The sequence below is a fragment of the Simochromis diagramma genome, unplaced genomic scaffold (assembly GCF_900408965.1).
Source record: "Simochromis diagramma unplaced genomic scaffold, fSimDia1.1 OVJJ01000466.1, whole genome shotgun sequence".
Classification (NCBI taxonomy): Eukaryota; Metazoa; Chordata; class Actinopteri; order Cichliformes; family Cichlidae; genus Simochromis; species Simochromis diagramma.
This window is the reverse complement of record NW_024387287.1, coordinates 2,369,028-2,389,509: the sequence shown is the minus strand read 5'-3', so window position 1 is coordinate 2,389,509 and position 20,482 is coordinate 2,369,028. Positions and strand designations below refer to the sequence as shown.

General features: G+C 44.6%; 1 long non-coding RNA gene across 1 annotated transcript; it reads right to left on the bottom strand.

Moving 5' to 3' along the window:
• Positions 1-16,996: 16,996 nt before the first annotated feature.
• On the bottom strand, positions 16,997-17,417 carry LOC120716254. The gene is made up of 2 exons (XR_005691854.1): positions 17,266-17,417; positions 16,997-17,183 (listed from the first exon to the last, which is right to left on the bottom strand). It is a non-coding gene; the product is annotated as an uncharacterized LOC120716254 (long non-coding RNA).
• Between the last annotated feature and the right edge of the window lie 3,065 nt (positions 17,418-20,482).

Below are 20,482 nucleotides of genomic sequence, written 5' to 3'. Positions count from 1 at the left end.
GACTTTTTGAGATTATATATGTTAGAGCATTTAGAGTTCTAGTCTTCTGTAGTGATGATAGAAGAGCAGAAGAGAGAGCATATTTGCAGATTAGATGCTTGAAATGTTTAAAAGTAAAGAAGTCTTGAGAACAAATGATCTGCCAGATGATTCTGTTTCTCCGCAGAAGAAACACTTGGATGCATCAAGCGCACTGCAAGAAGGTGACACACATCCAGGCCAGTTCAGAGTAAGTGGCAGGAAGACCAGGTACAAAGGGGGGGGGGGGGGGAAGCCTCCAGGGCCCTTTGTCTCAATCCGGTGAAGAAACCAACTGAGCCACAGGTACTCATCAGAATGGCTGGGAATGTGCTGTGCATCTTCTTGAGCCTGTGCAAACCATACCCAGTACCCGCATGGGTTTTCAACAACTACTGGTGGCAGTTTAAGAACACAACCGCTCACATAAACAACGAGACCAATAGTTATGCTTGTGATGCCACTGGCTACACATTCTTCTGGACTGTGGCCATATAGCATCACTGAGAGCGAGACAGTTTGTTTGGTTGCTTTAGCAACACATCCAGGAACACTGCTAACTTTTCAACTCCTCTGAACCTGAATGGAAGGTTGATTCACCAGTAGCCGGGAAGGTGAACTGCTCTGGTACGACAGACCTGCTCGTCTGACTCAAAGAATATGACTTGTTGCAGGACATTGAACACTCAAACGAACTGGAAACAGGCCAATTGCCTATGTGTATGAAGGACAATGGATTAGTTGGAGATTTATCATGGAATTTGTGCAACATCATCTATTCTTTTGTCTTCTGCAAGAAGGATGTAAACAGAGAAGCCTTTTGTCTACATTTACATCATGAACACTTGAGGTTTTGAGCCAAGAAGATCAAAACACCTTGATCCAATTTCCTTTACAAAGCGTTTTCTGTGATGACAACAGAACAGGAGAAGAGTTGTAAATGCAGATAATTCACCAGTTGACTCTAACCCCCACAGGATGCCTACAGTGAGATTTGGGGGGGGGGGGTTGATAGGAGTCAATAAAGAAGGGTGTTGACCAGGCTGCAGCTTTGAAGTTAGCTGAGAGCCACATGGAAAAACAATAAGTCAACTGATGAGTTTAAATGCCTATGTCTGTATACAGTTGGATCGTAGTGACATGTGATTTTTGAGAATGATGATTCTTCTTGTTCGACTGTTGACATTCAGTTGTTTACTTGCAGAAATACATAATGAATCACACGACAGGAGTAGATCCACCACAAGGCTGGATAGCTTGGTTACTGTCTGGTCCTTGGTGGCATCTTCTTTTGAAAATATTAATTCCTGTTTTTGGACTGTTGACATTGATTTGCTTATGTATAGGATGTAGTTTACTGTGTATGAATGAAATCTACACTGACACTGTCCAAACAAAGGGTGCATAAGTTGAAATTTAAGTATACAATGACAAAAAGGAGGGAAATGTTAAGTCTAATTGTTGAATGTTGCCATTGTGTTTCTTAAATTTGTACAGTCTTAGTTCAAGCAGTAGGATCAAAGCCATTCCTTTGATCCTGACCACCTCTCCAACCACTCTGTGCTGGGGGAGGTTTTATTGTAGATACATCCTATCTGAAAGATCTGTTTCTTTTGATGTAAGCTTCCTGCGTTTACGACCCCTTGGTCAGCAGGAGGTCTGACACACACACACACATTCTCACATAACACACACACACACACACACACACACACACACACACACACACACACACACATTCTTACAGAAGTTCACACATATACATACAAATGCTTTGTCTTAGGACCATGTGGGCGTGGCTTTGTTCTGACGTGTTTTGTGTGAACTGTCTCCCAATAAAAGGTAGCAGGAGGAGGTCAGATCTGGGGGTCATTTTCGTGGTGGACACAGACGAGGCCTCCCTTGCGCAAATAATCGATCGACTGTCTTGTTTTCTTCATGATGAATAAGTCTCTAGAATTAGCGGGGCTTGTGGAAACACAGACCCAACAGTATCATTAGCTCAGAAGCTACACCCTATAACTGCACTTCAAAGAAGGTACAAAATAATGTCTCAAAACACCCTATTATTAATTGCTTAATATATAAAGAACTGACAGAACTTACGACTATTATTTTCTGAAGGACTCCACCTTGCTTTGGATTCCACACGAATGATTACAAAGGTGTAGCCATGCTTTTCCCACTGTTTTCTGCATTTCCTGCTTCCTGTCTATGCACATGTCAAAATAAAAGCCTTCCTGTCTATCCAGAAGTCAAAATAAAAGATTCACAATTTTTCGATGTACAGTAGAAATACACTTTACATTTATTTGTCTCATTAGCATATGAACATATTGAAAACAGAACAGCTGTAGGTCCGGAGTGGTGCTGCTCCAGAGGAGGAGACACCCTGAGGTTGCCTGGGACATGATCTAGCTAACCATTTTTCTTTAAGACAGGAATCTAGGGTTGATGAGTTGACTCATGGGAGTGTCCATGTGTCAAGTGGAGGGGTCCAGAATTAACATGAAACAATGTTTTCTATGTCTTATATAATTTTTGCAGTGATTTGTGGGATTAACAGTTCATTTACGGGTATTAAACGTATACAAGTGGTGCATCCATGTTCAGATGAGGCTTTGATGGCCTATAAGTGAGGTTCACTGAACTAAAGAGAAATGTGGTTTGATGATTGTTGACATGCTTTCCAAATAGAAGTTTTTCCTAGCAAGGAAATACAGGTGCAGCAGTCAGAGTATTGCTGAAAGGAATCTCCTGAGAAATCTTCAGAGGCCCAGTGAGAAAGAAGAACCATTCCAGGCATAGCTGACAGCCCAGGAGGTGGTCGAGGTCAAATGTCGAGCTGTTTGGGGCCCATCATGAGATCAGATTCTGGAGCCACAGCAAGGACTATGAAGCTGCGTTGGAATGAGAGCTGTGCCAAGGGGGCTTTCCAGAGGCCGACAGAGGAGATTATGGACAACAGACAGGCACCTGAAGGATGAGGGGAGCATGCCACGCTCCATCGACGGCACAGAGGGAGTCCAAGGATGGCATCACGATTCTGTGAAAAGCACAAGAACCAGAAGCTATGGTGGTGACGGCAGCAATTTCCTATGAACATCACCCAGGGCTGTGTCACTGTGCTATACATGCAGTGACACTCTGAAGAGGGTCTTCCTTTGTGTCATTGTTGTTGTCAGTTGCACCATGACCCCTTCTACAAGACTGCTGAGGTGACTCAACAGGCGGGATCATAACAGCAATAAGACAACTGGATCCAATACCCTTTCCACAAAGGGGTTTTTCTGCCGAGATGAATGGACAGTAGAGGAGTCATAAGTATCCCCCTTGCAGGACGAAGGCCTGAAGTGAGGTAATGGGGGTAGATAGAGGCCATAAAACAAGAGTGCTGACAAGGCCTGCAGCTTTGGAGATAGCTGAAAGCCTCATTGGCAAACAACAAAACCACCTGGTATGTTTGAATGCTTATTCTACATACATTTGGACTCTGGTCCTGTGGACAGTGATGGAAACAACTGGAAGAGACATTTATGACGCCCTGCAGAACTTAAACTACTCTGCAGAGACACGTGTGCTTTACATGTCTAGAGGAGGAGCACCACCAAGCTGGGATGTTTTTGAAAATGTAAATTTTTTATTTTGACGGTTAACAATTCATTGACACTGTCAGACAAGAGGTGATCATAACTGGGAACTTTTCTGGCATCAATGTCAAAAGGGGGGAAATGTTAGATTTGTATTGTTGGATTGTCATTTATGCTTAGAAATGTTTACTCATATATGCTTAGAGTTGCATAATCAATGTCATGTTGGTAGAGGTTTGATCCTTAGTAGTCTGTGGAGACTCTGTGTGCCTCCCAGAGCACTCTGGCATGCACACACAACTTAGGAGAGAGGTTATATCTGCTCTTACTGATATATGGTATAGCAAACACACATATATCTGTTTTAGTCTAAGTGCCTTTTGTTTAGATGAACTACTGGACTTCCAGACCATAAGGTTTAGGGAACTCTTTATATCCTGTTCATATCCTGTACATAGCTTGTACTCACTACAGCCTGTACATACTTATAGTTATAGAATATTCACAACATACTTCATACCGTGTACATTATAACATACCATAATAGACCCATTTCTGTAATATACTCACATATCTATAGTATTGCTAATATATATTGTAATATATCTATATCACTAAAGCACTTCTGGATGGATGCAAACTGCATTTCGTTGCCCTGTACCTGTGCATGTGCAATGACAATAAAGTTGAATTCTATTCTATTCTATTTATGGGGTCACACTCTGACCCCACACACACACACACACACACACACACACACACACACACACACACACACAGACAAGGTATTCTTTGTCCACATGTATACCTATATGAAACGTCATATGTTAATGAACCTATGTATATTCATGTAACCTCAACAAAAGAGCAGTGTTACGGGGGAGCGGACGAGAGCAACTGGGATCAAGCGTTTGTCCAGTTCTCTCCCGTGCATGAGAAACATAAAGAACTTTGCCTACTCGTGTTTTGCTTTTGCTGTGTAGTAGAATTGTCTTGAACGTTCCAGCGAATGGGTTTAAGCTACAAACCTATCAGTGTATCTGATGGACAAGTGTCATTACCTGTGTCATTCAGTGGTGCATTTGAGTAATCTCAGTCTCTCGCTGACTGTGTCCTGTGACTTATCAGCACTTCATTTAGTGGGTGGGAGTTACGGTCAAGCAATGCCATTATCTTGGACAACATCTGCCTTTCCGATACCACCTTAAGGGAGATCAGCTCCATCCCCACAACATTATTAGCCTTTTAGATCTGTTTATTAAGTCTTTTGGCATCTGCAACCCTCAACCTGATGTCTTTGCAGTGGTGTTTTTAACCCAGTCCAGTTTATTATCTCTGTGTCCTCCACAACATCCACATCAACCCCCTGGATTGCAAAAAAAAAAGGGGTCACAGGTTTCCTGGTCCTTATAAAGTCCATAATCAATTCTTTGGTCTTTTTTGTGTTGAGGTGCAGATGATTCTGCTTGTATCATGTGACAAAGGAGTCAGCCACAGCTGGGTACTCTGTCTCATCACTGTTTCTGATGCATCCAACCACCGCAGAGTCATCAGAAACCTTCTGAAGATGGCAGGTCTCTATGTAATGGCTGAAGTCTGTGTTGTAGAGGGTGAAGAGAAAAGGAGAGACAACAGTCCTTTGTGATGCCTTTGTGTTGCTGATCACCTTGTCAGACACACAATGCTAAAGACACACATATTGTGGTCTTCCTGTCAGGTAATCAACAATCCATGACACAAGAGAGTTATCCACCTGCGTCACTGCCAGCTTAGCCAGGAGGGTTAGCCCTGGATAACTTCGCCAGCTTATCCAGGAGGGTTGGCCCCATCCAGGAGGGTTGGCTTGATGGTATACACTGGGAAGGTTGGAAAACATGACCAGACGGCCATAGACACAGTTGAGCAGGTAGATGATGGCATCCTCAGCTCCGACGTAGGGCTGGTAAGCGAACTGAAGGGGATCCTGATGTCTATAATAGGTCAGATTTGGTCAAGGTCAAGGCCTGGACAAGGTCAAGGCTAGCCCAGGGTCTTCATGACTTGGGAAGTCAATGCCACAGTTCTGTAATCCTGGGGGACTTTGGGACATGGCTTATCTGGTACTAGGGTCTGTGCGTTCTCAAAGGTGGTAGGTAGATTATTGAGAGCAATGAAATGGGCAGAAACTGTTGATAACTAAGAGGAAGACGTCTTGCCATTACATGCGAGCAGACCAGTAAAGAAGTCCAGGGAGATGAGTGACCAGGGACAATGGGGGACAGTTAGTGGTTGGAGCAGACTGGCGTGCTGCTTTTCCTTCGGAACATGCCGCTACACAGTTCTTAACATTCCTCTCTAAGGTGTCCCACTAGAAGTAGTGCCTGAGGAGAAGGGTATTCACAAAATACCCCTTTGTGGCAGGCAAACTTGAGCCAGGATCAGGTTACTCTCACAGGCCCTGCTGGATCACTGACATGCTATCCCACGTTAGACACCTGGTAGTACAGGTGACTGGTTAGTGTCCTGAAAGAACTGACAAGAGAGAGCATCAGGTTTAATGTTTCTAGGCCCAGAGCAATAAGAGAGATTGAAATGGAATAGCCTGAAAAACAGGGACCAACGAGCCTGGTGAGCTTTTAGTCTTTTAGGAGGGATAAGGGAAGGAATAAAGCCAAGTTCTTGTTGTTAGTCCAGGTAGTGAAGGGCTGCTTTGTGCCTTCAAGCCAATGGACCACTCCTCCAGTGCCAGTTTAACAGCCAGGAGCTCCCTTTCCCTAACATTGTAGTTGCACTCTTCAGGGGACAGTTACTGGGAGAAAAGCATAGGGTTGGAGATTACCTTGGGGCCTTGAGCGCTGGGAAAGAACTGCATCAACCCTGGCATCAGACACATCAAGCTTAGTACGAATGCCAGGCCACTGTCATGATGTACGAGGACCGGTCCTGAGGAGAAGAGTGCCTTAAGCTTAAGTGTTGGACTCTGGAGACCAAGAGAAAGGTATTTTAGGTGAGTTGGGTGAGTGGAGCAGAAACCTTACTGTAATTCCAGATAAAGCAGTGGTAGAAGTTGGCAAATCCCAGGAAGTGCTGTATTTGTATCCGAGAGGTGGAGGTAGGCCATTTGGTGACAGCACATACCTTAACTCGATCTGTCTTCACCTGCCATCACATGTCTTTGCTTTTATATATAACTAATTCTCCCAGGAACCACTGTAACACACTGCAGACATAGAAGTGGTGTTCCCCTTGGGTCTTCGAAAAAATCAAAATGTGTTTCCTGAAAACTTCCTGTTGGCCATTGTAGTCATCCAGGATGGATTACAGATCAGGTGGAGCGAAAGGTGCTGGGTCCAAGGTGGCTGGGCCAGATGGAAGGGCAGATTCTTGACAATGGACATGTGAGAATATACTCCAATTCATTATTTTACAATTGCTCCAGTTGATGTGTGGTTTGTGCCTTTCCAGCCATGGTAAACCAAGGATGAGTATCTGGGGAGGTGAACATGTAGTGTTTGAACAGTTGTGTTTGTTAGATTTGTATTGTTTATTGTCATTTATGCTTAGAAATATTTAACCATATATGCTTAGAGGTGTATAATCGATTGTGTAGTGATAGGATGTGTGATCCTTAATAGTCTGCAAAGGCTTGGTGTGCATTCCAGAGTGTTCTGGCATTCACACCTACATCCTGGGAGCATGGGAAGAGGTCGTACCTTGTCTTATTGTTTTATGGTAGGATAAACGTATCTATATCTGTTTTAGGCTAAGTGCCTTTTGTTTAGATGAACTGCTGGACTTCCAGACCAGCAGATTTAGGGAAGTCTTTATGGGGTCACACACTGACCACACACACTGACCACACACACACACACACGCACACGCACACACACACACACACACAGGCAAGGTACTCTTTGTGTGTATGTAGACGTCATATGTTAATGAACCTATGTATATTCATGTAACCTCAATAAAAGAGCAGTGTTACGGGGGAGCAGACGAGAGCAACTGGGGTCGAGCGAAGGAACGGCGTTTGTCCAGTTCTCTCCCGTGCACAAGAAACATAAAGAACTTTGCCTATTCGTGTCTTGCTTTGCTGTGTAATTAAATTATCTTGAATAGGTTTAAGCTACAAACCTATCATTAATGTCAATACAGAGCATGAGGGAAATAAACTTTTCAAACCGAGGAGGCTCATCATGAGAGACAAATTGGTCTTTTATTTAAAACCCCAGTAGCACATATTCAGGCCAGCATGTCTCAGCTGCCTCTGTCTTAAAGTCAGGGAACAGTTGATGTGTGGCTGATTTTATAGTTGCAAAATCAGCCTCACAGCAACTGCCCTGATGGAGATTTAATAGTCACTATGTGGAACTGTCTTCAAAAACGGCGTGAACAAATTAAGGCACGCCGCAATAGGTCAAAATATATAGTAAGACTCAGGCCGCGCTAGCACTCAAGATTTGGTGCCTAAGCAGTTACACTAGGATGAATGTCACAAACTACCGAATACATCTTGTCTTGTGTGTCGCTGATTCCTTGGCATTGTTTGTCTAAATACTGCAACACTTGCTTGTGTGAGCCCGACAAAGCACCCCGTGTGACTTAATGGCTGCAAGTATTGGATCTGCTGGGTCCATGACTGGCCAGGTTGTACTGTCATGAGCGAAGTGAGGATGGGCCCAAAGGCAGACACAAAACACAGACTTTTTAAAGTCCTTAAACTAATTTATTTGACAGCAATGTTATATGAGCAAGGTTACACTCTCTGTTGTTAACAAGAATCGCAAACCCCCTGGTCTGATCAGTGTGGAAGTCTTTCAAGGATAAGTTTTCATCAGGAGTATCCTGGTGCGTCCTTGATTAAGTGAAGCACATCAAGCTACACTCCTTATATTCCCTTTGACTCCATGCTAGCACTGTTAGCTCATCTATCTTGTTTGCTAGTGACAGAACGTTCCCCAATATAATAGACGGGAGACACAGCTTATACCTCCTTCTCTCTTTAGGCCGCCACTGTCTCACTGTCTCCCTCTTCTGTCCTCCGCCCCTGCATCCACAGTATGTTTGTGCTCTCTCGTTTTCTTCGCTACCCTGTTTTACTCGGGCCGCCGAGCCCCTGATTCGGGCTAATGTAGTGACCTCCGGGGTTGCTTTTCAGCGTTTGCTTTTAGAGTTTCCATCGCTGTCTGTCCCTAATTTCTCTAGCACGGTAACGAAGCACAGGGTTGAGGCGCCGGCTCAACCCCACGAAACTGTCCGTCGCTCGGGAAGAGTTTGCAGCCATGGAGCGCCTTGGCATTGTACAGCGTTCGAACAGTGCATGGGCCTCTCCGCTACACATGGTGCCCAAATCGAACGCTCTGTGGCGGCCATGCGGAGATTTCCGGCGTTGAAATAATGCCACGGAGAATGACCGTTACCCCATCCCCCACATTCAGGATTTTTCGGCCAATCTCGCCGGAACCTTGATTTTTTTCTAAAATTGACTTGGTGCGGGGGTATCACCAGGTTTTGCGCATGCCATTTGGCCTGAAAGGTGCCGCCCAGACCTTTCAGCGGCTGATGGACTCCGTTTTGCGCGGGCTGCCGTTCGTTTTTGTTTACCTGGATGATATATTGATGGCCAGCTGCTCAGCGAGCCAGCACGAGTCCCATCTGCGCCAGGTTTTCCAGCGTTTGGCAGCGCTCGGCCTGATCATCAACCCTTCCAAGTGCCAGTTTGGGTTGCCTTGTTGGAGCAGCTGGTTTCAGGTCTCTGGCAACCGCTGGCCTTTTTCAGTCGTACGCTCCGGGATGCCGAACGCAAGTACAGTGTTTTTGACAGGGAGTTGCTTGCCCTGCACCTCGCAACACGACATTTTTGTTTTTTCCTCGAGGGTCGCAACTTTACTGCGTACGTTGACCACAAACCTTTGACTTTTGCCATGTCCAAGGTCTCTGACCCATGGAGCGCACGCCAGCAGTGCCAGTTGGTGGCCATTTCAGAGTTTACCACAAACACTCAGCATGTGACTGGTAAGTCCAATCCAGTCGCTGACTGTCTCTCACGCGTGTTGGTTTCTCTGGTGTATGTCGGCATCGACTACGCTGCCATGTCCGCTGAACAACGTGCTGACCCGGACATCCTTGCCCTTCAGTCAACGAAAACGGGCCTCGTGCTGGAGGACACTTCTGTGTGGGACGGCGGTCCGCACCTGCTTTGCAACGTCTCCACCAGCCGCCCCCGCTCAGTGGTTCCCCTTTCATGGCGTTGTCGTGTTTTTGACTCGGTGCACACCCTCTCTCATCCCAGCGTCCGGGCCTCGGTCAAGCTGGTCAGCGCCAGGTTCGTTTGGCCGGGCCTTCGCAAAATGGTGAAATAATGGCCGGCAGCTTGTATCCCATGCCAACACTCGAAAATCAACCGGCACACGCAGGCACCCCTCGAACTATTCCGTGTCCCCGGTAGGCGTTTCGATCACGTTCATGTGGACCTGGTTGGTCCCTTGCTGTAGTCACAGGGTTTCATGCACCTTTTGACTGTGGTGGACCGCACGACCAGGTGGCCGGAGGCGGTACCCCTGGTGTCCACGACAGCGGTGACAGTGGCCAGAGCATTTTTGTCAACGTGGGTTTCGCGTTTTGGTCCCCCTGCTGACATTACCTCAGACAGGGCCCCCCAGTTTGTTTCTGAGCTTTGGTTTGCCATGGCTGATGGCCTGGGGGTCAAGGTCCACCGCACCACAGCATACCACCCGCAAGCTAACGGGAAGGCCGCGCTCTGGGCTTCCTTAACAGGTGGCGACTGGGTCGACCGTCTTCCGTGGGTTTTACTGGGATTGAGTAGTGCGGTTAAAGAAGACCTCGGGGTCTCCCCGGCTGAACTGGTCCTCGGCCAGCCCCTCCGGGTCCCCGGGAAATTCTTACCTGAGAGTAGTGATGGTAAATTTGATTCGTTTTACTGAATCGAGTGTTAATGAGTCACTCACCAAAGTGAATCGGATTTTTTGAGTCATTTGATTCACTGAGTCAGTTGACCAGAGAGTGCCAAAATTTTACATTTTCACTCAAACTTAATTTGTTTAGCTTTTCATGTAAATCCCACTGCTAAGATGAATGATTCAAAAAAACAAACAAACTATTTTATAGAGAAAAAAGAGCAAAAACATTTCTAAAATTAAGCAACTTCTATGTCTGTGAAGGTTCTCAGTCATCCAGGTCATCGTAGTCAAAGGAGCTTGCAAAGAAAAGCGTCTGGACTTCTTTAAGTTGCTTGAAAAAGTTCAAGCAACTTAAAGAAGTCCAGACGCTTTCCTTTGCAAGCTCCTTTGACATTAAGCAACTTCCTATCAAAATTGCTTAATAAACATTTATTTTGTTTATTTGTATTTTATTAGTATTTTCCTTAAGTGTGTCAAATATATATTTTCTCATCTAAATGTCCACTGCGCTGTGAGCCAGGGGGCGGTAATGCGCCTTAACATTGTTTGCCAACCAAGAAGAAGAAGAAGCTGTGAGCCAGGAGGGAGGGGGTGAGTGAGTGATTCGTTCGCTCGCTCTATGATTCAGCACAGGAGGGAGGGGGTGAGTGAGTGATTCGTTCGCTCGCTCTTTGATTCAGCACATGAGGGAGGGGGTTAGTGAGTGAGTGAGTGAGTGATTCGTTCGCTCGCTCTATGATTCAGCACAGGAGGGAGGGGGTGAGTGAGTGATTTGTTCGCTCGCTCTTTGATTCAACACAGGAGGGAGGGGGTGAGCTAGTCCTGAGTGATTAGCTTATGCTTACGATTCAGCACAGGAAGCGAGGGGGTGAGTAGCTCAAATGTGTTGTTAGAATGTTAGCAGCGCGATGCTACTCTGAACCGAGGAGCTATTTTCTTGATGTGAGCTTCTACTCAGGGTTTTTTCTTCCAGTTCAGAGCAGAAATGCTTTTGTTACGAAACTGGCTGTTGTTTTTCCCCCACAATTTTAATTATAAGCTAGATATATTTCTACTAATGGAATTAGTTTGCTAACAGCAACAGGGATGAGTCAGTGAGTCAGTTGGGCTTGTGAATCATGATTCACGAGTCAGTAAAGTGATTCTCGAGTATTGAACATCACTACCTGAGAGCCCCCCCCCCCCCGTGTTTCGATACCTCTATGTTGCCTTTTCGCCCCCCAAGAGACTTATTTCCTGTTCATGGTCCTGTGCACCACTGCCTGCCTGACACTTTTGTTCCGAGGTCGTTGGACTCTGCTCGTTTCGTTTTCGTCAGGCATGATGCCCATAGGACTGTGTCCACCATATGACGGGCCACACAGCGTTCTTAAACTGGGCGAAAAACATTTCTTTTTGGACTTTGGCGGTTGGCAGGAGGGTGTCTCTGTTGACAGACTTAAGCTTGCACATGTTATGCAAGATGATCAGGTGGTCCCGGCCCAGGGGAAACCTGGCTTCATGACACTGGAAATATAGAGCTGATTGAAGCATCACCCACCAATTACACTTTTGAACATTGCATCCATAAAAACAAGAGGGGCAATGTGATTTATAACAACAAATTTTTTTATTGTAAAACTTTGCTACTTGAAAATTATCTGAGTTTTAAATATTTAGTTATGTAGATTTAATAATTCTATTTCGTCAATTTATTCTATAACGTCAGTTTCTCCTGCTGTATTACTGCTTACTATATATCATCCTCCCAGACTGAGACACGGCTTCCTGGAAGAAATTGGTGAGCTATTTTTCTCTTTTCATAAATATTTTATTCATCTGTCAAAAACAAATACAAATTGATTTGTCAATAAGCATCATATCAATGACAGCAAAGCTGAATTCATTCATCAGTGAGTTTTCAAAGTGTACACTACTGTAATTATGTGATGAAATGATGGACACGTTCTGTAGTACCATTTATCAAATGATTGACCACATTGCCCCTGTCAAAACTATTAATGAATGTGGTTCATCAAAAGCACCCTAGAGAAACAGTGTAAAGGTAAACGTGGTAAACAGACACTGCTGGAGATCCTACAGAATGATGCAATAATCATCATCATCATCATCATCATCATAAATTAATAAAAAAAAGAAATAATGCACTTTACTTCTCCAACAATGGAATCAAATCAGCCAGACAATCCTACATCTCCCAATTGATCAATAAAATCCAGTCTATTCCATTTTTTTGTCTTCATCCACTGATAAACTGTTTAATGCCTCCAAAAACATACCAACTGAATTTCTTTCAACAAATAGGTGTGATGAATTGGTGTCTTGTGTAATATCTTAGCCTCTCATAGTAATCTATCTAGCACTCCCTCACATAATGATCTAATTACTGCCACAGGCTCAATGCTCACATTCTAACCTGTAAATCCTAAAGAAGCAGTCATTCATCAAGTCTTATACCTCTTTACTCGACCCCATCCCCATCTGTATTTCACTGTTTTAAAAATAATTTCAACAGCTCAACAGTTTTTATTTTTCAATTCGCAATTTTAGTTCTGCACAAATGAAAAATTCAATCAGTTGTGTCAGTCCTCGGTCCATTACATTACACAGTATTACTTATCACTTTCCTCTGATGATAAAAAATCCATCCACAAATTAATAAGCTGCACTAATGACATCAACTGCTGGATGTCTCAACACTTCTTAAAAGTAAGTAGATACAAGATAGAGACGAGACAAAACTTCTACAGTACTTGTTGTTGATCCAAAAAGTCAGAGAAAGAAAATCTGTTCATATTTATCACATCAATAAGGTTACCAGAGCTGCTAAAATGTGCTAGCATTACTACAGCCATAGTTTATAAATTGAAAATGGACATACTGAACCGTCATAATTAACATGGTAAAACATTTCTTTTAAAATGATTCACATTTTTATGACTTATCACACAGTATCAAGGGAGTACCGGGTATTTTGTCATTTTAAAGAAAACTGAATACAGAATACACCTTAAATTTGTATATGTTCCATATATACCATACTTACCTAATCCGAGGCAGGATACTCTGAGCCCTGATTTACCAAGATTTCTGTTAACAAAGAAGAAATAATAAGCAGTAGGAATAGATTTATTTACCATAAAAACTGTAACAAAATACATACATGAACACTTTGAAACTCAAGATTCAAGATAGATTCAAGATTCTTTATTTGTCACATGCATAGTTATACAAGTACAACATGCAGTGAAATGTATCCTGACACACTCCTCGACTGTGCAAAAGGGGAGAGAAGAACATTATATACATTAAGTGAATATATACATGGGGGGCACTATGTGCAGTAAGTGGCATTGAGTGCAGCAAGTGGGTGAATTATGTACATTAAGTAAGTAGCATTTTATGCTGTAAGTATTGTACACAGTAGTAGCATTGTGTGCAGCAAGTAGGTGAATTCTGTACATTAAATGAATTAAATAAAATAGACAATCTGAACTTTTTAAATTAAAAATATGAAATGTACATTGTGCCTGTGGGTGTCTAGAAGAGAGTCTCAGTGCTGTCTCAGTCACTTATGGATGCTGTAAGAGGGCGTGTGTGTGTGTGTGTGTCTGTGTCTGTGTGATAGAAGCTCAAGAGGAGCTTGAACTTCTATCTCAAGCTTCTAACTTGAGCTTCCTATCTCTTGAACTCTTTTAATTACAGGAAATGTCTATTAAATTTCCATTATTTTAAAGTGTTATTTTAAAAGCTCCCAAAGAAGCAAAAATACTGAGAATACAGAAAAGGCAGCATCTGTTACCTTAGAACAGGGTATGAAGCTGTCCAGTTGGATACTGTCTGAGCTGTGCCAATATGCTCTGTCACAGTTTCACTCATGTTAAATGAGCAACTTATTCTATTGAAAGCATGAGAGTGGTGATCACTGACCAAGTGCATGAGAAAAAAAAAAGTATATTTTATGTATATAAAAAAAGTTTGGTAACATTTCCTATTACAGCTCAATAATAAAGTGGCAATAGTACACACACACACACACAATGCACAAGAATGTCATAATCTGGTAGTTTCTAAATTATTACCACTCAATAACCTGGTAGTTTCTGTGTAATAAGTGGAAAACAGAGCTGCAAAATGCAAAACTGCCGGTTTCTATTTAATAACATATTAATATTTATTAGAGATGGACCGATCCGATATTACGTATCAGTATCGGTCCGATACTGACCTAAATTACTGGATCGGATATCGGAGAAAAATAAAAAATGTAATCCGATCCATTAAATATCACGAAAGCACCTCACAAAACTTGCAACACGCCGTAACTCGCCTCAGAACGTTAGCACGTCGGAGCAGTATGCATCACGTGATAGAGCGGCTGTGGCATGCGGGACCTGTCGGTGGTCTGGATAGCATGTGGAGCTTTGCTAGCAACCCGGCATTTGATCTCCGACAAAGTTATCCCCGAGAGAAGTAAAGCAAATGTGTAAGTCCATCTCTGAATGTTTGTAAAGCATTCCTGCGTTAAGCTTAACAAACGATATATGGAGCGACTGCCTCTTCTTGCTGCTACTTCAATCATGAAACTGCTTAATGATCAGCTGATCGGCTTTTCTGTCGCGAGTCCGTCTCTCTTGTTTGTTTTTGGCCCACTTTGCACCAGAAAGAGGAAACCAGCGGATAAACAACAGCAGCACGTTTAAGCTTGATAAGCTGTTGTTAGAATTTATTTAATATTACTTTCTACACCAGGATCTTTTTCTACGTAGCTGACGCTGGTAACTGTGCAGGGGCGGATCTAGCAAAGTTTAGCCAGGGGGGCCGATAGGGCATTAACAGGGAAAAGGGGGCACAAAGACATACTTTTCTTTCTTATTCTCATTTAAAATGTCTAGCTTTTAATAAATAATTATCTGACACCCAAAGTTTTAATTTGATGCAAAATGAATAGAAGTCCATTACTGTATATAGTAACTATTAAGTCTAATATATATACCCTAGTAAGCTATAGTACTTTTTCCTTTGGGAAGGTACCATCTGTGCAGTCTGCAATTTTGTTGAAGAAAGATGTTGAATCGATTTAATATTTTAATATATTGAAAAATAATTTATTTCTGTGCATTTTTTTTCCACACTGCATCAAATTAAGGTTGATTACGTCGATTAAGCATCATGAGGTGGAGGGTGGTTCCCTATTTTTTATTTATTTATTTTTGTTGTTGCTGGGAGTTGGAACCCTATTACTTAGGTTGCTTAATATTTACGCTAAGTACTCTTTAAAATACCAGAATAGGGAGGATGGTGTAGGTTTAAGTTTATTAGATTGATCAGTATTGCTGAACTATGAAATTTTTTTTTGCATACCGGTATAACAGAATAGCTTTAGTGTAGTTGTTGTTTTAAACGTGAGTATGAACTTATACAAAATGCAGCAAGATATTTAAAAAAACAGTTTTGTTGATTAAAACACACTATATCGGATTCATATTGGTATCGGCAGATATCCAAATTTATGATATCGGTATCGGACATAAAAAAGTGGTATCGTGCCATCTCTAATATTTATTGAAGCAAACCTAAAAAGTGTGCATTATTACCTATAAAAAACCTGTGGTAGTTTCTCTTTAATCAGCATAGTTGGAAACAGCCTGCAAAGAGCCGGCTGCCAGTAATTGGCAGTAGGGGTGGGTTTAGAAAATCAGTTTTCCAATTCAAATCGATTTTAGCTTAAATAACGCAATATTGATTAATTAAATCCTGAATCGATTTTTAAATATAAATATATTTTGCCAGAAACCCAACAATCTCAGGTTAAAGCTCACAAAACTATTTCAGCAACAACCAAACAGCTAAAACAGCAAATGAGAGCAGGTAAATGGATTCTGCACAAAGATGTAAACACAAAGCGTGGATCATTCACCTGATGGCACGTACGCAGACCTGCCATCAGGTCTGAAAGCTGACATCTCACAGATTCTGATGCTGCATGTTTTGTCATAGTGATGGGATTTCCGGCTCTTATTAGAGAACCGGCTCTTTCGGCTCGGCTCACTAAAAAGAGCCGGGTCTTTCGGCTCCGAACTGGCTCTTCAGGTTGTCTTGTTGCTTTAATTAATTTATTATTAACAATAATATAAAATTATGCACAAAAGTAATTACTAATGTAAAAAAAAAGTGGTTTTATTTATATATGTTTATATATATGCGGTGGCCCCTAGAGACAAAGCACGTACAAATTCCAAAACACTAACAAACTCCAAAACACATTTCTAGCGTTAACTGAACTTCCAAAACAGAGCTACCTAGATCACTTAAATCAGCAGTCCCCAACCCCCGGGCCTCGGACCGGTTCTGGTCCGTGAGTCGTTTGGTACCGGGCCGCGAGAGTTGAGGCTCAGGTGTGAAATGTATGGTTTTCAGGGTTTTTATCGGTTTTCAGCGTTATTGTCACAACGGGACTGAACGGACTCACGCGCAGGCTCTAGGTCTTGAAAGCACAAGAGTCTTTATTATGATACACCAGGTGATTATTTACAAAAGTGAGGGGAAAGCCGGGCTCCGGGCGTCCACACACGAACGGGAAAGACGCCGATAGTCACACACACACACACACTCCGTCCACTCCTCTTCACACTCCACTCACTCGGGTAACACAGGGGTAGGTCCAGGGAATCTGTACACAGAGACACGAAGGGATAGTAAGGTAAATCGCTGTGAAAACACTTCAGAAGTAATTGAGCTGGGGTTACACTGACGAGGGTCGGCAACGGTCCAGCGACGAGAAACACAGGGCTGCCATCTTATAAAGGAGCTGGATCACTCGTGATGAGCCACAGGTGCGTGGGCCAAGGGCAGGAGCCCACAGGTGAGCTCCGCCCAGGCAGAGGGAGGAGGGAAAGAGGGGAAGGGAGAGAGCAGGGAAAAAATTAAAAAAAGAATACAAAACATATGTAGCCATACTGAGCCGACCGGGTAGGCACAGGGACCCTGACAGTACCCCCCCCTCAACGGGAGCCTCCCGGCGACCCACCGGGCTTACCAGGGTGCCGGAACAGTCTGTTTTCCAGCAAACGCTGCAGAATCTGTCTGACGTGTGTTAAATGCTCCGCCGCTGTTTTAGAGAAGATAAGGATATCATCCAAGTAGACAAACGCGCACCGATTGATAAAGTCCCGGAGGACGTCATTTACGAGGGCCTGGAAAACTGCTGGGGCGTTAGTCAGCCCAAAGGGCATCACCAGGTACTCAAAATGCCCCAGATGGGTGTTAAAAGCTGTTTTCCATTCGTCGCCTTCTCTGATCCGAACTAGATGGTAGGCATTGCGGAGGTCTAATTTACTGAAGATCGTTGTCTTGTGCAGAAGTTCAAAAGCCGAGGAAAGGAGCGGTAGGGGGTATTTGTTCTTAACCGTAATGTTATTAAGGCCGCGGTAATCAATGCAAGGCCGGAGAGACTTGTCCTTCTTTTCTATAAAGAAGAAGCCGGCTGCCACAGGGGAAGAGGACGGCCGGATTATGCCTGCCGACAGTGAGTCCGTGATGTATTTCTCCATAGATGCTCTCTCGGGTTGGGAGAGACTATAAAGGCGACAGGTGGGAAGTGTGGCGCCTGGGAGAAGATCAATGGCGCAGTCATACGGCCGATGAGGTGGTAACGATTGTGCACGATCTTTACGAAAAACTTCAGCCAAGTCGTGATACACAGGTGGAACAGAGGTGAGATCCGGTGGCTCAGACAGGTTATTTGGAGGAGACGCGGAGGGCGGAGTAGCAGCCCGGAGGCAATTCATGTGACAATCCACTCCCCAACCCACCACGCATTCGGATTTCCAGTCGATATGAGGGTTATGCTGTCGCAACCAGGGGTGACCTAAGACAAGCGGTGTTTAAGGAGCTTTAAACACGAATAGGCTTAGAACCTCGGTGTGGTTGCCGGAGAGTGTGAGTGACACGGGCTCTGAGACATGGGTTATATCAGGCAGCCGCTGTCCAGATAAGGCGGTGACATGTAAACGATGAGGTAGAGGGTCAGAACCAAATCCTAATTCTTCCGCGAGGGCTGAATCGATAAAGTTCTGTTCCGCGCCGGAGTCAATTAACGCCATCACAGAATGGGTCTTTGTGCGGACTGTTAACTTGGCCAGTAACATTAAGCGCGGAAGGGAGCTTTTACTAGACAGGTCGCCCACCAGTACTCCCTTAACTACGGGCGGGCGCCCCCTTTTGGTTGACATGGACAGTTGGCAATGGAGTGGCCTTTACGGCCGCAATACAGGCACTCACCAGACACCATGCGTCGCTGACGTTCCGCGGGTGTTAGCCGTGAGCGACCCAGCTGCATGGGCTGCTCGCCTTCCTCGCTTAGCTCGCCACTGTGGGCAGCACTGGGTTTAGCCCTCCACTCCCCCGCTGGTGGGTCCATGAGCGCCCGTGGCTCCTGAAAGGCCCGCCCCCGGAGGTCTCTGCGAGCCTGAAGGCGATCATCTAACTTAATGCACAGAGTCATTAGAGAGTCAAGAGAGGCAGGCAGGTCATGCATTATTAGTTCGCCTTTCACTTCATCACAGATGTTATTAAGCAAGGCACTCTTCAGCGCTTCCTGCCCCCACCCCGTTTGCTCAGCCAAAACCCAGAAATCGACAGAATAATCCGACATCCTGCGTCTACCTTGTTTAAGATTTAACAGGCGTTGAGCGGCGGCGGCAGCCTCCGATCCTTTGTCAAAAACGCTCCCAAACTTAGACAAAAAATCGCGGTAGGAGATTTCGGGGTGGGATCGCAGCACTGCCTGGGCCCACTGTAGTGCGCGATCACGTAACAGTTGCACAAAGAACGAAATCTTATCTCCATCACCAGGGTACAAGTGAATTTGCTGACGAAAAAAATAAGTGAGTTGTGTGAGAAATCCTGCACACTTATCCAACTCACCATTAAATAGTTCTGGAGAGGGAGGCTGATGCCCGACAACCACAGGTGTAGTTTGGGCCGCGCTTGCGGGCTGAGACGCGCTCGCGCCCGGGATAGGTTCGTCTGCCGGAGAGGCTGGTGGGGGCGGAGAGTCAGTCAACGGGGTCCGCTGGGCGAGAGCCAGAGACAAAGCGGCAACGTCTCCACTGAGCTGCATCAACATATGCTCGTGTCGCTGCAACAGCTCCTCCAACGAGACCGGGGCTGGGGCGGGTGGCGCCGAGCCTGTTGAGTCCATCGTGGCTGGACCGTTCTGTCACAATGGGACTGAACGGACTCACGCGCAGGCTCTAGGTCTTGAAAGCACAAGAGTCTTTATTATGATACACCAGGTGATTATTTACAAAAGTGAGGGGAAAGCCGGGCTCCGGGCGTCCACACACGAACGGGAAAGACGCCGATAGTCACACACACACACACACACACTCCGTCCACTCCTCTTCACACTCCACTCACTCGGGTAACACAGGGGTAGGTCCAGGGAATCTGTACACAGAGACACGAAGGGATAGTAAGGTAAATCGCTGTGAAAACACTTCAGAAGTAATTGAGCTGGGGTTACACTGACGAGGGTCGGCAACGGTCCAGCGACGAGAAACACAGGGCTGCCATCTTATAAAGGAGCTGGATCACTCGTGATGAGCCACAGGTGCGTGGGCCAAGGGCAGGAGCCCACAGGTGAGCTCCGCCCAGGCAGAGGGAGGAGGGAAAGAGGGGAAGGGAGAGAGCAGGGAAAAAATTAAAAAAAGAATACAAAACATATGTAGCCATACTGAGCCGACCGGGTAGGCACAGGGACCCTGACAGTTATTTTGTTATCGTTTTTATCGTTAACTCGGTTTTCCTGGGTCTTTTCACGTGTGTTATGAATAAATCTTCTTTTTTTCGGTACCGGTACTAGTTTTATTTTGTTGTATTTATCCGCGACACCTTAAAGGTCGGTCCGTGAAAATATTGTCGGGCATAAACCGGTCCGTGGCGCAAAAAAGGTTGGGGACCGCTGAC